The following is an 18,368-nucleotide window of genomic DNA, read 5'->3' as shown; positions in this document are numbered from 1 at the left end:
TGGTCTGCTGTACGCTGCAACGCTGTGTGCACATTCCATACATGTCAAAGATGTTCGCATAAGCGTTGGTGTAGTTGAAGGTATTGTCAGTAATGCTGTTTCGTTTGTTGTATTTTTTTATTTGAATGTGTGGGTGTAATGGAGCATTGTGTGGTATGTGGATGCTGAGAATCGGTATGTGACACATGTGCTTATCGCTGGTGTCTGCACATTTTCTGTTCAACTCATGTGTCCATGTGTTGATGTGTATCTTGCTGCTGCCACTAGGAAAGTCGTTTGTTTTAAACAAAAAAAAATTAATTTAATTAAAATGTTGTTGCTACACTTTCACTTTCACCGACTGCTGGGAAAAACTTTTCAATTTAATGTTCGACAAAAAGTTCCCAAATAAAGGCTTTGGAGTACATGCCCGGATTAGCAGATTAAATGGCAATTATTTCAACTAACAAAACTCTTTCCCAACATTCAAACATAGGAATAGTGAGATTAGTCTACTGATTTTCCGAGATTATAATTGGGATATGAACTTAGGGCATTGTACGGAGTCATCAACTGCTTTTGTTTCTTTATTTGCATTCTTGTATGTTCTGTTGAGCTGCCGTTATGACAGTGACACCAATGCAGATACAACTTGACATTCAAGATAGAAAAGAAATGTTGCAGAAATTGCAGAATTATGTTGGAAAGATGTTGAGACGTTGGCGACAGCTACACCAACAGAAACAATCAATGAAACAATTGTTGCAACACAGACAAGGCGAATTCTGGCACCAGCGATGTAAATGCGACAATAACCAGCAACAGTACAACAATAAAAGTCAATGAAAAATTCGCAAAAACGAGTTTAAGAAAGTGAGATTTAATGGAAAATTTGATTTTCCTCTGCGACACTTGTTTCTTGTTCATTCGAAATTATACCTAATTGAAAAAGAATTGTATTTCAAGTACTTTGGCCTATCTTTGGATGCGTTTATCAGTTTGTTTTGATTAAGCTGCAACTTTTTAAATCCACTTTGGTCTTCTGCTTTTGCTTATTTTTTTGTGGTTGTTTGGTGTTTCCTAAAACTGATGTTGGAAAATTTTGTGCAATGGTCTTTCACCTGTTTAAGGGGCACATCTAGTGTGAAATTTCAAAAAAATCATTTTTTTTTTTGTTTTGTTTTTTGTTTCGAGTTTTTGAGTTATAGCAATTTAAAGAGCAGCCGCTCGGTAACAGTGAAAACGATCATTTTATCTTTAAACACGTTTTTCTCGAAACAGCATTTTCCGAATTTGCTGCAGTGATTACTCAAAAACAAATGATCCGATCACTATCGAATTTTTTTTACATGTTCTATATGCAGTTCTCCGTACAATGACCTATCGATTTTTGATCTGCACTTTAAAACGCCGCCATATTGTCAATTTTTGATTTTTTTATCGTAGGTCATTGTACAGACAATATTATCTAGTTTAAGGAGATTTTTTTTTTTAGATTTCATCCACGGAGAAGGCCGGAATCACTGCAGCAGTGAAGGACCTCTTTTTCGCGCCGTTGGAGATCGACTATAACTTAAAAAATAATAAAAAATCCCAAAAATCACTTTTTTTTAGACCAATACACTAGGTGTGCCCTTAATGCGTGGAACAAGAATTATCTGCTTCTACCTATTACCGATTGGTTCTTGTTTAGCTAACTTTGTATGTGGCAAGATTAGAGTTTCTGTGACCGAATTTTTCTTTCCTTACTTGCAACTGCCACGCAACAGTAAACTCTACGTTCATTTAAGCCACACTTACGCCCATGAGAGTATATGGGTGTTTATGTTTTTCGCGTAGCTGCATTGAAGACACACATTTTTTAGTATAGCAAATAAGGTCAATATGTGAATGATTCTTCATTTGGTATTAACAACTCTCTACCTCTTCTAACCTCTATACAATATGGTGTTCTTACTACTCGTTAATTTTCAATGGAATCATTTTTTTTTTTTTCAAATTTATTGTAATCATTTGTGAATAATTTATTCTCTCTTCATCGTGTCTTCAGCGCAAATAAAATTCCAGTGCAACTTTAGAAGAAAGGGACGATACTTACTATTTACATACAAATGAGGTGTTCTGAAGTGAAGTATTTTCGTTAGGAAATTAAAAATATATATTAACTTGGTCGGCATTTTCAAATATGTTGACCCATCGGACAGAACTAAGGTAAGTGATTTACGACTGTGAACAAAAATCATTATTTACCTGTTTACCACCATTATTCTAAATGTTCGAATCTCAAACAGTAGACACTTTAACACAACTACACAACTAATTTATTTCGGTGCTAAGGGTCACATTTTTATAAATTTATATTTATATATTTATACTCACATATTTCTGTAGTAAGACTAAGCCAGTCAACTGTAAACTAGTTCCGTTTCATTAAATTCAGTCACAAAACAAAGCGACAAGGAATTTAAAAATATTTTATGTTTTATATGTAGATACAACATGTAGATACAATAAAAATAAAATATACAAATAGAACGGAAACAAAGTATTGAAAGTCTCCAAAGAATTGTTGTTGTTGTATGGGCTTAGCAAAGTGTAGGGCACGAAAAAGGTCGATTCACGAAAAATGTCTATACTCCAAGTAGTTTTATCCTAAATAAATATTTTAACAGACACTAGTTCAGCATTTTGACCTTGTTCAAGGATAGTGGGCAATGCAATGATTTGGCTGGAAGACATGTTGAATACTCTGTACCCATGTTGTAAACAATCAAACTGAGAACAGGCAGTTAAATATGTTAAATACGCAATTGCATAGCAGGGAGCACCCAATGGTTGTAGGAGGCTCATATTGAACATTCATATTACTTTGTTTTATGGTTACATTTACCAAAGCTGTTAATCAGTTTCAATGTGAATATTTTTTAATTATTGGCGTTTAAGAGTAAGCAGCAGAAGCCATTTAACTTTTCATATTTGATAGCTTTAACTTGCATTTCCAAAAAAGGTGTTGAGCTGTGAATATAAAAAAAAAAATATTCAGTTTTCCATTGCTGGCGTTTGAAAAAAAATTCAACCGACAGCACAAATTGTTTGCAAATCTGATAAACTGAATGAATTGCATTGCTATTTTATTGCTTTTAAACTTTACCAATTGTGTTTTGTATACGAATTACTTTATCTCAAACTACTCAGCTTTAAGGATTGAATACAGAAAGCAAAAATAGTATAATAACAAAAGCAGAAGAAGTAATAAAACTAAAAAGAATGTTAATTCAGCCAACATAAGTGAGATGAGTATGCGTCTCCTATGAATAATGAATGAAAATGTCGGCGAATTCACAGATTTTCATTTCGCGCCTCAGCTGCTACTGCTCATTTCAAGTTGCTCAGTGTTGGCGCGTGACTCTCATACAAATGTTGTAAATAGACTCATTCAGAAGACACCAATTCATTTCTGTAGAAAATGAGCTACTTAGTTGTGTTTGCGACACGTTTTGCATGTCCATACGATATAAATCATTCACAGTGATCCATTGCTAATTTAATTTATAGGTGCAACATGTGGTGGAACTTATAGGTGTAGGTATTTGCCATAAACAGTGTTTTCTATTTCCTATAAGCCGTGCTTCACTTCATGAACGCCAATTCGCCATTTATACGAAAGATTTTATTCCTCTCAATGCGAGAGGTCGTTAACACGTTTTTTTATGGGAATGTGTATCTTTAAGCATTCCCATTCGTCGCATTCGTATTGCGATAAGCCTTGTAACGGCGGCATGTTTTTCATGGATCGGAAACTTACCGTTACAGAGACAACAAACAATTTGCATTAAAAGCAGGATAAACGAGGACTTTGTGGATTTGTTTAGAGTCCTTAATAAGCGGATACCAGAAGATAAACACGAAAGTAAGTAGAGGTAGTAAGACTTTTTCTGCATCCCATTTGCATTTTTCTAATATCCCATTTGCATTTCTGCGACTTATATTCCATTTTATTCTCTATTCTTATGTTAATTTCTTTTAACCAAGTTCATCATGTTTTGTGCTTTTACCACTCGCCACAAATTGAATTGCAGTTCCAGGAGTTAAAGCATCAAATATTTGAAATGAAATGCTTTAGTTATGAATTCCCATTACAAACTATATACATTTCAGAGAAGAAAAGCTCAAATAAACAAACATCTGCATCAGCTCTACATAATGATGCTAAAACTCATTACAATAAATGAGGGAGGTGTATTCACACCATTTTATTAATATATGTGCATATGTACGTGGGTATTACCCATAAGTGTATGCCAAATCGATTAAATGTCCTCGATCAAAACCAGACCTCAACACACAGGCAGCATCTGCTTGCGGATGATATACACATCATTCAAATGACAAATTAGTGTGACCAAAGTCAACGAAGGCAAGGGAAATGAGCAAAAATGGGCAGTTGGCCTCCAAGGAGGTTAACAAATTTGCAAATATTTACAAACACTTTCACACTCTGAAGCGCTCGTTCAACCATAATAAACAACAGAAATCAATTATGTTAATAGCACAAACAATAGGCAGAGAAAAGAGTCACTGGGAAATTCAGCAGACAAACTTTGAAAATGTGAAACGAAGTCTTGAGTAGTACATTTAAAAGGAAAGAACTATTGTCTAAACAGTTGAAGCGAACGGTGGAGGCAATCGAAAAAATAAAGTTCTAATGCAGCTACGAAAAGGTTGGGACCCGAAAGGTAACTGCCAAACAGTTGCGTTTGACCATTATTTCCATTGTGTGAAAGATAGAAGAATATAAAAAACCCTGAAAGAGAATAATTTTATCTACAAAGAGCTAAAGGTCCAGACCCAATGCTGGCTGGCTTTACTTGCTTTGCTGCGAGAACTGTCAAAACTGAATAGAACTATACCAGAGCATATGAAAAGAGACCAATGGAGCTACCATTATACAATTTTAATTAAAGTTTGGCTGACGTGAAGAAGTCATAGGAATTACCAAGACGATGAATAAATGGTGAAAATAAATAAATGTAAATAACTACAACAACAACAAACACAGAGTAAAGTTTATCAACAGCGGACAGGCTGAGTCGTGAGGACACGGAGGGTGGAATGTGAAAGAATTGATGAGGCGACGGTGAGCTTTGAAATAGCGAATCGTCGAAATCAATAACATCAATATCACCAGCAACTTTAGTGCCTCACGTCTTCTGAATGGCACTTTTACGCGCCATAAAATCAAAGTATCGATTATTTCCCATTCGATTGCCCCAAATGTTCAATGAATTCGCTATTGAATTGAATTTTCAATGCCCGGCTTACCAACTGACTATCATACTATACCATACTGAACTATGTATCCAATGATATCTGCTTATTTAAGAATTTGCTTTCTGTATCGCAAAACTGCATTCAATATGTAATTGAAAGTGAACATCGAACAAATAAGTAGGAAACAGTAGCAAGCATTGTGGTCTCGGAATATTTCTAAGTTAGAACATTTAAACTTATTTAAGTACTTAGCTAACAGTGAGGCCAAGTTGGGGTCCAGAAATCTAACTAAAATGCACGCTTGGTTTAGTTCATCAAGCCTGTTCTCAAAGTACATTTCTTTGCAAGTGAGCACCATTAAGAGCTTCTATAACATCATCATCTCAACAAGTGGTTTAAAGTTTACTTTGCTGCTCCCTATGTGTAAGCACAAATCTACTTATTCCTCATTCCCTTCCACTCTGCACTCGTGCTTCGTTCAACTTCTCAACTGTCGGCCTTAAATTATTCAGAGTTATTGTACAAAAGACTCTTGTGAGATACTAATGGTGTTTACACTGCTCATTATAATGCCATGAATGACGTCCATAATATGTTTAAGGACACTCGAGTACACCAGAAGAGAGCGAATATGCCAACAACAAATAACAACTGACACATGTGACACTTCGCACTTCGCTTCACACCCTCTCAATGCCACAGTAGCAGCAGCAGCAGCTGTTGTTTTGGTCAAGTGCAATGATTCGAGCGAAGTCGGACGAAAGGACGGAAGACTGCGGAACGTCTCTCTGAAGGAATGACTGCTGTTGCAAAGAGTAAACTGCTGCAAAATGAATAATGCATAGCTTACTTAGACTCATATAGTCACATCAGTGAATGAAGAAGGAAAGTAAGCAATAAACAGCAAAATATTTGCAAGACATCTCGTCCTCTTGTGAAGAGAAGGATGTCGACAAAGGCAGTCAGCTCCACAGAAACTCGTTTAAATTTTTTCTAAGCATTTGTGTACTTAATATTATAGTCTTTATGATTCACTCTCATTAAGGCAAACATTTGCTAGAAAGGAGCGATATGAGTTCTTAAGTAGTTCTATGCGCTTCAACTTCATTAAAAGCGTAAAACGAATAATAAGTCAGTGCTTTCGATGGGCTTATTTTTTAATGCTTTCTTTCAAAAAAAGAAAACCGGTAATAATTGAAGTCTAGCATATTTCCCTATCTTCATACCCTTTATAACCAACCAAAATTCGGAAGAAGGGTAGCGGGAAGGGAAGGGTTTCGAGTCGATAAGTAGGCTGAAAATTCTGTAGAATAATCATCGGGCTATTGTGCAAGGTAACAAGTTCTGATACCTCTTTTAAAAATATGCAAAATGCACACCTGCCTAAGCTTATTCACACTCATATGCATATATCCATACATACATAGATGAAAACATATCTACATGCAAATTAGCCGTTGACATAGAGTAATCCTCTATTGATACCATGCAATGCAATGAAGCAAAATTAGCAGCAAGGCCTGGAAAACAAGACAAAAGTGTTGAAAACTGACCATTTGAAGCAGTAGTGTGCTTCGATGCTGGATGGAGGTTAAGCGATGGAGGGGTCAGCGAATAACACATGGTCGAGAGCAATGAAAACCGAAGAAATGCCTGTAACAGCAGCGAAATAAGAAAGCAATTTCCGTTTCCGTTCGCAATCGACGTCATTTCCGGTGGAGCCTAAGTGGCGGATCTTCCGCTCGTCCATTGTTGTAGAGTGGTTGGCATTTCTGTTTGGGAATGCTTGAAGCGATTACAGCCAGCCAGGTTGGCAGGCTTATTCCTTTGTGTGAAATTCGCTGGTTTTCGCTTTTCGCAGATTTCAATTGCGTAGCTTTCGCTGCTATTACACCTCGAAGTCGATTCATCAATGCCAGAGCTTAAGTGGACAACCAGTTGAAGCTGACAGAAGAATAGAAAAATGTTTTATGGAGGAGGCAGTAAGGCTAAACCATAAAGTGGATACCATTTGAAATATGATATGTTGGCGGAAGTTTTGAACTTGACTATCTATCGCCATAAATTTCGCTAAATCGCTTTCAATATTTTTTGGGATATACGCTAAATATAGGCTTAGTCAGCAAGTATCTGCTTTGTTGTAGCACTAGCACCAATCATTATTATTTTTTTATCTTTTTTCCATTTATGACTAATTTTATTTCTATAGTGCCGACTTGCAGGGAATTTATTCTTTATTAGGCTAATACGAGCGTTATTTAGACATACTTACAAAATCTTGCAGAGGTCTTCTTAAATTGGAATGTGATTTTTTCAATAAAAATGGCTCAGCTCCTTGGAACATTCCTCCTCTAAAGTTCTGTTAAACTTTTATTCCACCGAAAAATCAATCAACTTGACAAATTGCACCATCCTCTTAGTCATTTGCATTACTTCAATTGAATTTCATTTTATTAGACCCTCAAGACCACCCACAGGCACTTATCTACTCGTGTATGTATATTCTGCTACTGCCATTGATGCTCAGTAAAACATTTTATGGCACTCGCATCCTCTCGTCTCTGTGAGCATCTTTGTCACTTTCACTGCTGCAATTCACTTTATACTTTCCACTCTGATTATCCTGCAGCCAGCACTTAAACGCAACATTTCGGATACCCACTCACTCACAGAAGAGATTCCAAAATTGAAATTAATGCTACATTCATCATATTTTTATGGCAACTGAGCTTCTGGTGGCAACAGTACATTTTCCCCAAATCATCGTAGGAGTTCCGCTTTGTGATTTCAGAGAGTGTGTATGCGTGTCAGTCTGTAAGTGAGTGCTGCAGCTGTGCATCAGTAGGTCTCTTGCATCTCACAAGCAAACTGGAGGCGTACTTTTCATGAAGAATGTGACACTGGAGGAAATTTTACTGTCGTCACGTTCTCGTAACGAATCTTCTTTGCTAAATTTGTCCTTATTCAAATAAATCAGAAAACGATTGAGTTGCAGTAGCAGCACTTAATCATTGCTTCCTAACGACTATTTGCGACATTTAAATAATAAACAACTTGATTTTATATTATATATTGAAGAATTATAATTTTATCATAAATATCTTCAAACTCCTTTTTTATATTTGTGCTTCAATGACAAGAAAGCTTTTCGTATTTACGAATCATACCGATATTTATATGATTTTATGAGCTACGAAGAATTAAATTCCAAATATAGAAATGACTCTTCTGCTAAGCTTCTATTGTTAAGGGAATTGTTGTGCAAATTCATTTTCTTATTAAGTTGCCAAGTGAACGGCATTTCGACTTCCGGGATTAGGCAAAGTAGCCTTTTGTTAGCCAAATAAAACCATAAACTCAATTTACCATAATAACGTTTATTACACCGGATTTAATAAATTGGAATATGCGCATGGCTTTGAATGAATAAAGTCTATGATATTTGGATGGCTTAGACCTACGAAGCTTTTTAGGCGCTAGCAGATTAACGAAACTCTTTGTAGTTTAGTCAGCTGAAACGTATAAAAATATTTCGTATTTGGGAGTACAGCAAATAATAAAATGTTTACGTATGAAACCTTACGTATCGCACATGCATACACCTTTTAGTACACATCTACTCAAATATATTTACTCTACTACATATAATTGAAGTCTTCGATAAAGGTCTTTCATTTTGAATATCAAACAATCTGCAGCCGTCAGTTGTTCACCCAAAGACACTGAGTAAATGTATGCAAGTCCTTATTCTTATTCTACTTACAAATTAAGTGACTAATGGCGTAATGCATGTACTTCAAAGAAACATAGTTATGCATGCCACTGCAGCAGCAGTTGAAGTAAATTCGGATGTCGTGGCATGTGCGTAACACAAATTGCATAAGCCATCAGCAGACGCGCTCACATGCCTCACAAGCCTCCAACTCTAACGCGTTTGCACACGAATGTGCCAATGGGGGCATCCACAAAAGCGCGAAATTGTGAAATACATGAAGGCAACGCAATTTGCATGCCACAATCGATGTGAAATAATTCTTGCAACAATGCACTCAAACTGAAAATATTTTCACTCTTCTAATTGCACACACCTTATTGTTTCGAATATTGGATGCGAAAGACGCTTACACAGTCTTACGTGGCACAGAGGATATGTAGAATCTTGAGTAAGAGTTGTAGCAGAGCTTTGATGCTCGTTGTTATTTCAGTGTGTTCTAATTTATTACTATTAAAAATTGTTGTTTATATATTGTTTATTTTTCAAGATCTGTGCTAGATCTTAACTTCATATTTCATTTCAGTTTCCTCAAAATGAAATTTCGGTACTTCACTACACTCTACGTGATATTTGGTTATCTTCTTTCATTGCTTCAACCCGCAAGCTCAGCGCTTTTCAAACGCTTTGCGACATTAATTTCCAATCACAGCCGCAACGATACCCTAACAAATCACCGGCAGGACATAGGAAAACACGCTGTTCCCAGAGACAATTGCACCACATCGAATGCACTTGCCACTTGTTGCACTAATGTGATGGCTGACATCGAAAAATGTTGAAATGCTGCATCAACACAAACTCGCTAATGGCGAAAGATAACTTTTACTTGTGAGTTAACAAACCAGAAACATTCGCACCAGAGAGTATGCTTAAACACATAAATTCCGTTATAAGTGACATTTTGGTTTTTCACACTTCGCGTTTGCCGCAATGCACCTGACAGCCTGCCTGAACACTGCGAGAGCAAAGTTAATCGTCGAAGTTCTTGGCATTGCAGAGTTTCGCTGAGATAACCTTTAAAATCTTTTGCTATATTTCTGTGTATTCCATACATTGTGCCAAAGTGTCAGTTTCTCATTTATTATAAAAGCCGCGGCATTTAATGATGCAGCGAAGGACTTTTGCTATATTTGGAAGTAACTGAAAACTATATTCTAGATGTTGTAATTGTACAAAATTTAAAAACTTTAAATCGTAATAGACTTAGACGGGCAAGTCATTAATTTTTACGAAATTCAAACTATGAACTTTTTAGAAGTTTTTATTGGTAGTGGTGCCAGTAACATCTCCATGCTCCTAATTTAATTTATGATATTTTTTAAAAGATCAATATATACATTCATATACATCCCTTTAATGATGACGTTAAACCATTAACTGTGACTCCATAAAACGCAGCCATTAAAGCGCTCATTATTAGCGATCATTAGCGATATAAATCCAATGAAAGGAAAACGACAGCTGCGGTTGGTGTTTATGATGGTAATTAGGGTGGCAGATACTCTCACGATTGACCAACAGTCGCGGCCAAAGTTACCGCACCGCTTATCTTCATCTTGGCATTAAAGCAAATAATTGAGCATTGGCACATGTAATTAGGAGACCATTAAGCTAACAACTAATAAAGAGCAATCAACAACCGTTGGCAAAGCAATTCACTGGACTTTGTACACATTTAGTTTACTCATTTTTATCATCGCAAATCAAGAGGTTATTTTTATTACAGTTAGGTTAATTCTTTTATAATTACCTTCTTACTTACTACCACACAATACCTTAAAGTAGAATGCCGTATTCACTACTACTTTTTTTATATTATTCGGTAATTTTATCGCACCGAACTAGCTTTTAACTTGTCTCGTTGATTAAGATTACCTACCTTTATTGATTTATATTGGCACACCTTAGGGATTGTTGTTGGAATGTGTAAACTCCTATAAGCGTGCTGGGAAATGTTTAATAATTTTCTTAAAATGTATGTGGGTATAAAGTAATTTACTGCTTTCGAACGCGTTTTGCCGTGCAAAGCAATTTAATTAAAAATAATATTTGATTTATGTAGCCATAAAGCTGGATTATCGTCATACAAACAGATGACAAATTGAAAATAAATGAGTTTGCACCTTAGACCCAAATTGGAATGTATAACTGCTTGCAAACGCAATATATTGCGTGGCATTCACATTGTATTTGTTACGGAAAAGGGTTGAGAATGAGCATTAATATTATTTAACTTTGTATTATATTAAACATAGACCAAAATTCTTTTCAATTTAAATTTTCTAAACTCATACAAATTGGGTGATTGCAAAGAAATAAAAAGACATCAACACTCATTCAAATCAAAAGCCCGCATTGCAGTAGATCTCATGCTTGGTGCAATCCTAGAGCTTCAATGACTAATTTCATTGATTTTTGTTTATACAGTGCTCTTCACATTTTTATGCAGTTAATGCCCGAGAAACTTTGATACTGTTGCCACTTTATAGTGTAATGGGTGAAAGCTCTCTTAATAGTTTAACTGGTCATGACCGGACTTTCATTGTACGAGCAATGATGTTGGTGGTAGAGTTTACAGTTGACATATTTTAACATTCAGCCTTATACTAAATGAGATCTCACCTGGAATTATATTTTCAAATCTCATGATATAAAGTAAACATTTACGAATCGCTCTTTTATTATTGTATTTCACTTGACTTAACACATATATATGCTTGATATATAATTAATACAATAAATAACATTTTCAATTCAATTTTCATTGATGTCTGCTTTTCCTCTTCGGGAGGTATTAAGATTCTCAGAGCAAAATGCTAAATCTTATCCGCAAACACCCAATTACCAGTGCGACCTAATCCTTTATTAAAGACCTGTCGGTAACTGCAAATTCCTGAATTCTGAAATGAACAAATGAAACAATTAGTGAACAATCTTAATTGAAGAATCACACCTGAACTTACTTGTCTTCCCATGGGGCACACCTCGTTGTGTGAATCTCTGCCTTAGTGCTTGGTCGCCATATCTCTATGGTAGTCTGACCCAAACAGATGTGAATTTAAACTGTTTTCTGCAATTAATTCAGAGTCTCTTTATTGCTTATTAGGTGAATAATAGCTGATCAGAGAAGTAGTTGGCCTCCAATAGAGATTGTTCAGCTCGGTTGTCTGGCTGTAAAAAAAAAAACGAAAATATATTAGTTACGAAAGCAAAATAGCTTTTCTTTACAGTAATCCATATTTACATATTTTCAGATTATTAGGTTAGGTAAGGTTGGTCTGGTAGGCCTGCAGGCCACGCATAGACCAGTTATGGTCCTTTGCGATACCAGAATGGAGTACCTTTACGTGTTCCCTGAGTAGTAGTCTTCGTTCAGGATGCCTGTGCCTGTCGTGAATTTCAATAGTTTATGAGGCTTCACTGACGATATCTCCTCTAACTTATCGTACTGTGGGGCCCCTAAGTACCTAAAACGCTACCTCGCTAACGCAGGACAAACGCACAAGAGATGCTCCACTGTTTCCTTTCAGATAATTCGTTGGATAAATTTCTTGATTACAATTCGTAGGGTTGTTCCCTCTTTACCGTCGGGTCGTATAAGTAACATTTGCCTGCTGGAATGAGTGTGTGCTTGGCAACTTTTCAATTATTCTTTGCATATCCTGTGTTGGTCGATCAGTGAGTTTGTCATTTGCGACTGCAGGCTAAAATATGAGAACGCATTTCATAGAGAGTGGAAAAAGTTTAAGAATCTAAAGAAATCAAATAGTCCATTTCGGATATTTTCCTCGAATAAGAGGAATAAGAAGTTTTCTTTTTTTTAGTTTATTTGATGCTTGGGGTCGTTTAACTATTTCACTGAATTTTTGATGTGCTGAGAAAGAGGAAATATATTTATATATTTGTTGTTTTGCAGTACCGTTCCACTCATTAAAATCACTTTCATGCGAAGAGCACATTGTAATAGGTGATTCTGTTGCAGCCGACATGTTGCTGTATTCATCAACTCTATTGAGGCTTCACCAGTAAAAGTATGTGCCTGCATTTCCTCTATCGCTCTTGCTCCCATTTCGAACATGCTGCTTGCTTTGGGTCAAGGTTACTGCGTCCACGCAGCGTGAGTTTATGTTGGTAAGCTAACATATACACCGCTGAGTCTATTTCAAAGCGCTGCTACTGGCACCTAAATTTCGAAACATTTTTAACGCTTAGCTATACCACAAGCGCGGTTGACATTGATCACAAGTGATGGCATTTTACGGCGTTCCCATTTGCTGATGTTGATGTGAGTTGGCAGCAGGCCTTCACTTCTTTTCAAAGCCTTCGTGATTCTTTCTGCACTACTCGCTATAGTCTTCATACTAACCCATTTGCTTGACGATCTTAAATTGCTTTTAATGTTACATTAATCACAATTTTGTGACAACTTCGCTTGTCGTCCTACCGTCCTCTTCCTCTTTCGTAGGATGTCCTTGTCAAGCAAGCGCTACACCAGAGTTTAATATCGCGTAAATAATAATGTTTATACTTTCCAGCTACAACGGCTGTGGTATCTTCCATATTGCTTAAGTTGTGGCAGTTTCACTTAGAAGAAACGAATCTGTTATTTGGGTGGCAAATTGAATCTCATATCAAAATGAAAATATCTTAGATGCTCTTTAATACTATTTTCATGGCAACAGTTATTCGTACATTTAATACCAACAAGTTTTACGAATTGCTTTGTCATTACCGCCAGCAGCTGGATAGAAAAGTATGAAAAAACTGGCCAAATGCTGTTCTATTTTTACTTCAAATTTCACTTTGTGTAGCCGATGACTTTTGAAAACGAAATAAAAGAGAGTTATGATTCCGTATAGATAGTTTTAGTACGCTTTGCGTAAATTTCCTCGACCACAGTTTACATGAAACATCGAGATGTGAACGCTCTCATAAAGAATTTACCAATCATTTTCCAACACTTTACACTTTGTTTAAATTGATAAACCTGAGAAATTCCAACCTCACTTTCCTGCTCACATACACACAAACAAGCATTTTTCATCTACTCTGGAGATCTGACGACTGACGTTTCTTGCCTCTTGGCTGACATTTAGCTGTCATCGTTGCGTTGTTTGCTCGTCTTGCTTTGTGAGTAGCGAAGTTAGTTTGCTGGCAAGGTCGCCGTTGGCCGCAGGATAAACGGTCAAAGTGTGGACTGATGAAACTTGCTGAAGAGAGGGAGAGAGAAGAATGCGGGGTGAGGTGGAATTTTGCTGCGTTGTTGTGTGTCAAAGTGAAAGTTTCACATCTGCACAGCAACAACAATTACCTGTTCGCTTGCAATATTTCACCGTTACACCAAGGCTTAGAGTTTCTATTTGTATTTATTTTATGCTGCTGGTACTGTTGTTTTGTCATTACCGTTATTTTCATTATTACTGTTGTGCGCTGTTTGCAGTGGAAATTTCGCAAGGCTGTATACAATTACAGTTTGACATTGGTCTGTGACCAGTGGAGACTTCTTCGAATTGCAAATAAAATAAAACTTTCGCAATTCTCCTTTAATTAAATGCAAATAGAAAGACGCATTTTTAAATATTTAGTGTGTAGTCTAAGGGGCTCTGGCAACAAATATATTGATATAAGACATTTAGGGATTGAGCGGTAACAGGAGAAAATAAAATTTCTAACTTCGAAAAAATGATTTTCATCAAACCTTAACTCATTCAATTTTTCTATTCTGGGTTCACAACAAGACACAAATCACAATCACTATGGGATCTCAATCGAACAATTATCAAAATGCTCGAGACCCCTATTAGCAAGGCTGAAGCAAATTAGTATAATAAATTCATTCGTAATAAAACATAAGAACAAAATTACTAAACTGCTTACTTGATAATTAAAAAGAGCGATCTAATATATTAACACGAGAGATCTTAGTTATTATTGATCGTAAGTTCCAGAATTAATTTCATTCTCAGTTAATATTGGATGTATTATTACTTGCGATTTGTGGAGAGCCCACTGTACTTAAATATTGTCAATTCGTGACGAAACCTTATGGAAATTGGTTTCATTTTCATCGAAAGCGAATGGCCTTGACGAGTACCTTGTTGTTGTATTTCGTAATGCGGATGATCTGGGGAAATTGGGCCTCAATCAAATGCAGCTAAACGGATATTTGCACTGCATTGCATTTGCTTTATATTATGCCAACGAAATTCGAAATTAAACATGACCAGCGGTTGGGGCAACAACAAGAAATAACAGAAAAATGCAGGCACCAAATTTAATTTAATGCGAGGCGCATTGAAAAACTAGTATGATTACTCAGCCAACGGAGGCTCATCAGCTAATCTGCCAATGCAATATACATATTTAGAATTGCTGAGTTCACAGCTCTAAGCTTCGCTTTCTGTGCATGAATCGCTTGTGGTCGCGGTGGAATTTCGCATTTCCAATGTAATTCTTTGTCTGTTGCTGTCTGAGTCAGCGAAATTAAATTGGCTTCGATTGCAATCACTGCAGATTTAGAATTCATTTCAACGAAATTCTGCATCCAACTCTGTATAAGTATGTGTGAGCGTCCATTTGTGTGCAAGCCTCTAGGACGTTTTACTTTTTAAACTTAAGTAAATGCTTTTCGCTGAACTGATAACGCCTGATTGCATCTTGAAGCCGTTTCCATTAAAGTCAAGGAAATGTGCTTTGCTACCGTCTGATGAAACCAAGAAATTCTAAATCGAATTTCGAACAATGTAGCGAAAAGTGCTGCCATCGAGATGAAAAGTTGTAAGCGCTCTGTGAGTTTTGCATTGGTTTTGAAAAGTTGTTACGCGCCTTGATTTCTTGATAGGAGGAGACGGATGCAGTATTTTTCAATGTTATATTTATTTGTTATATAATTATTTTTTATTTTTAATTGGAAAAAGGTGCGAAGTTAATGAATGCCTTCTGCGAAAGTCGAAGCCAAAATCCGAATAAAGCGCCTCCAACCGAAGTCTGCCAAACCGCATTTTCAATTTCCTTAGCAAATGTACAAGGCCACATGAGTGGGTTTTTGGTGAATGCCAAATAACAAATGGAAAAACACTTTAAATGGTCTCATTTGGATTCAAAAGTAAACGTTTAGGAAATTGGAAGCCTTTTACAATAAATAGCGCACATCACGCAAATCAGTGAAAAGGCGAAAGCCAAATTGCTTGGTCACATTCGCAGCAGGAGCTTGCGGCTAGGCTAATATATTCCACTGGCGTGCCCGACAAATGCAATTTCCACGCAAGACAACCTCACTGACAACCAACATGATTTAATTCACTGTGCTGAAGACCATTCAAGGACGCCCTAGTGAGATTGGACCGCCCACAGTTTGCATTTCGTTATTCGCCGCAAAAAGTTCGATCGTGAAATATAACAATGGAAGCATTTGCGCTGGAAGAAATGCTGATGCCAAAAAATAAATTAACAAATCTGGCAAGAAGCTGTGCGAGAGGCGACCGCAACATGTCGCAATTTCAACTTGAGTAACTTCGGGTTCAACCACATTTGTTTTGGAGCAGCAGCGAGCAGCCGAAATCAAATGTTTATGCCAAGTCTATGCAATGACGGAACTCTGCCTTTCAATGCCAACTCGTACAGACGGGAAAAGTGTAAAGAAAACGTAGCAGATCCTTGACGACTTGTGTACGTATTTCCTACTCAGCTAAGAGAGCCTACCAAAGATGCACTCGCAAATTAACGAACTTGCAACTAACAACTAGCAACTACAGCAAATACTATCATCACTACTTTCCACCGATTTGAGTCGCTTAGATGCAATTGGCGCGGCACATATTCGCCATAATTCGCTTTTTCAATATGCCACCAAAACCAAAATTGTAAATCTTCCTACTAAATCTGACACAGCGCCGCTGCGTGCCACTGTGAACGCTGTTAGTGGCGTCGTAAATCTAGAGTTAGTGAAGTGAGGTTTTACTTAAAGCAACACTTAGAAGCCGCAAAGACACCAAAAGCTTTCAGAGCACCACCGCAACGCCAACTTCAGTGCAGACAGTGCCTTTGGTTGAGTTGTAGGGCTCACATGAATCAATCAGGAAGTGTTCTTAAGATTCAAATCGATATTCCGTGGTTTCAGTTTCCCAACTTCGCTTCTTTTGCTTTTGCTGAAGCCATAATAGATTTCTTTGGCCATACAAACAAATAATATTGTTAAAGGCGATTGGATATTTGAATCATGTTTGCCAGCTGCTCCCGTTATTACTTTTGAGTGAAGTTAAGATTTTTGGCTTTGGTGCGGAGATTTTCCTTCTTAAGGTTATATTCAATGGGGCACATTTAGACCATTAAATACAATTTTTATCAATTCTCTTGCACAATTTCCACCTTACACTCTTCTTGCCAATTTGATACCAAATCAGTATAGAATCCAAAAATTGCAACAAAAACTTTAATAGCTGCTCATAATGATGACACAGTAATAACAATGACAATCAATGCTCGTGGAAAAGGAGCAAACAGTTTGGATAACAGAAAGAGAGAGGGAGAAAACCGACAAATGAGTAAACTGATGACTCTGTAAAGAACGAATTAAAAAGCCATTAAAATAATTCCACCAAATTACATCGATGAGATTGTTCGCGGCGTGTTAAACTCGTTTGTGGGTCCATTAGTGGTTACTGTTCGGGCTCTGCTTACTTTTGTCATGCTTGCCACCGATGGATTTTTATTTGGATTTTATTGTTTTTTCCACTTTGAATTTAGAAGTGATTAACTTAATTTGGTGTTAATTGAGTTCATTAGTTAATTTAAGTATATTGTTCACTAAATTGTGTAAAAGCTCACCTGTAAGCTATCGTATGTCCATGAGCCGAATTTCATTTCACAACGCTGATCGTCGAATGGAAACCACGTGATGTCGATTTTGCAGGTGGACTTAAAAATTCCAGGCGACACAACAGACACGAGCCGTTATTCCAAACCACAATATTGGTGGCGCAGGTGCCGTCGAAACCCTCATCGTGCCTGTGAAAAAGAAGATAAAATTGAAATTAAAGAGTTGAAATTAAATTAAATTCAGCAAGATTACACTTAAGCTGTTATAGGAAATGGTGGTGCAACGGTGGTGTTCAAGTAAAATCAACTTTGCCTCTTTCTATGAATTCCATAGCACATCCATATGAAATTGCAGCAGTAACCGAACACTTTTCTTTTAAGACCCATTACGACGACCTAATTTCGACAAATTTTTATTAATGGCGCGATGTTGCATTGTTTGCCGCGCTGAAATACAATTTCCTAAGTACATGAGTTGCCAGAAGTAATCAAAATGCATTTGGCGCAACCGCCAAATTATAAACGG

At 36.8% G+C, this 18,368-nt stretch overlaps 1 protein-coding gene and 1 long non-coding RNA gene across 2 annotated transcripts in view; both read right to left on the bottom strand.

The window, feature by feature from the left end:
• Window positions 1-18,368, bottom strand: part of LOC128922166 (neuronal acetylcholine receptor subunit alpha-7-like) — a 135,335-nt gene that overhangs the window by 69,997 nt on the left and 46,970 nt on the right. The window lies entirely within an intron of this gene.
• On the bottom strand, window positions 11,705-18,039 carry LOC128922009 (uncharacterized). The gene is made up of 3 exons (XR_008471282.1): window positions 17,852-18,039; window positions 11,989-12,196; window positions 11,705-11,925 (listed from the first exon to the last, which is right to left on the bottom strand). It is a non-coding gene; the product is annotated as an uncharacterized LOC128922009 (long non-coding RNA).

This window comes from Zeugodacus cucurbitae, chromosome 5 (assembly GCF_028554725.1).
Source record: "Zeugodacus cucurbitae isolate PBARC_wt_2022May chromosome 5, idZeuCucr1.2, whole genome shotgun sequence".
Classification (NCBI taxonomy): domain Eukaryota; kingdom Metazoa; phylum Arthropoda; class Insecta; order Diptera; family Tephritidae; genus Zeugodacus; species Zeugodacus cucurbitae.
Note: the sequence above shows the minus strand (reverse complement) of the source record. Positions and strands in the feature narration are given on the sequence as shown.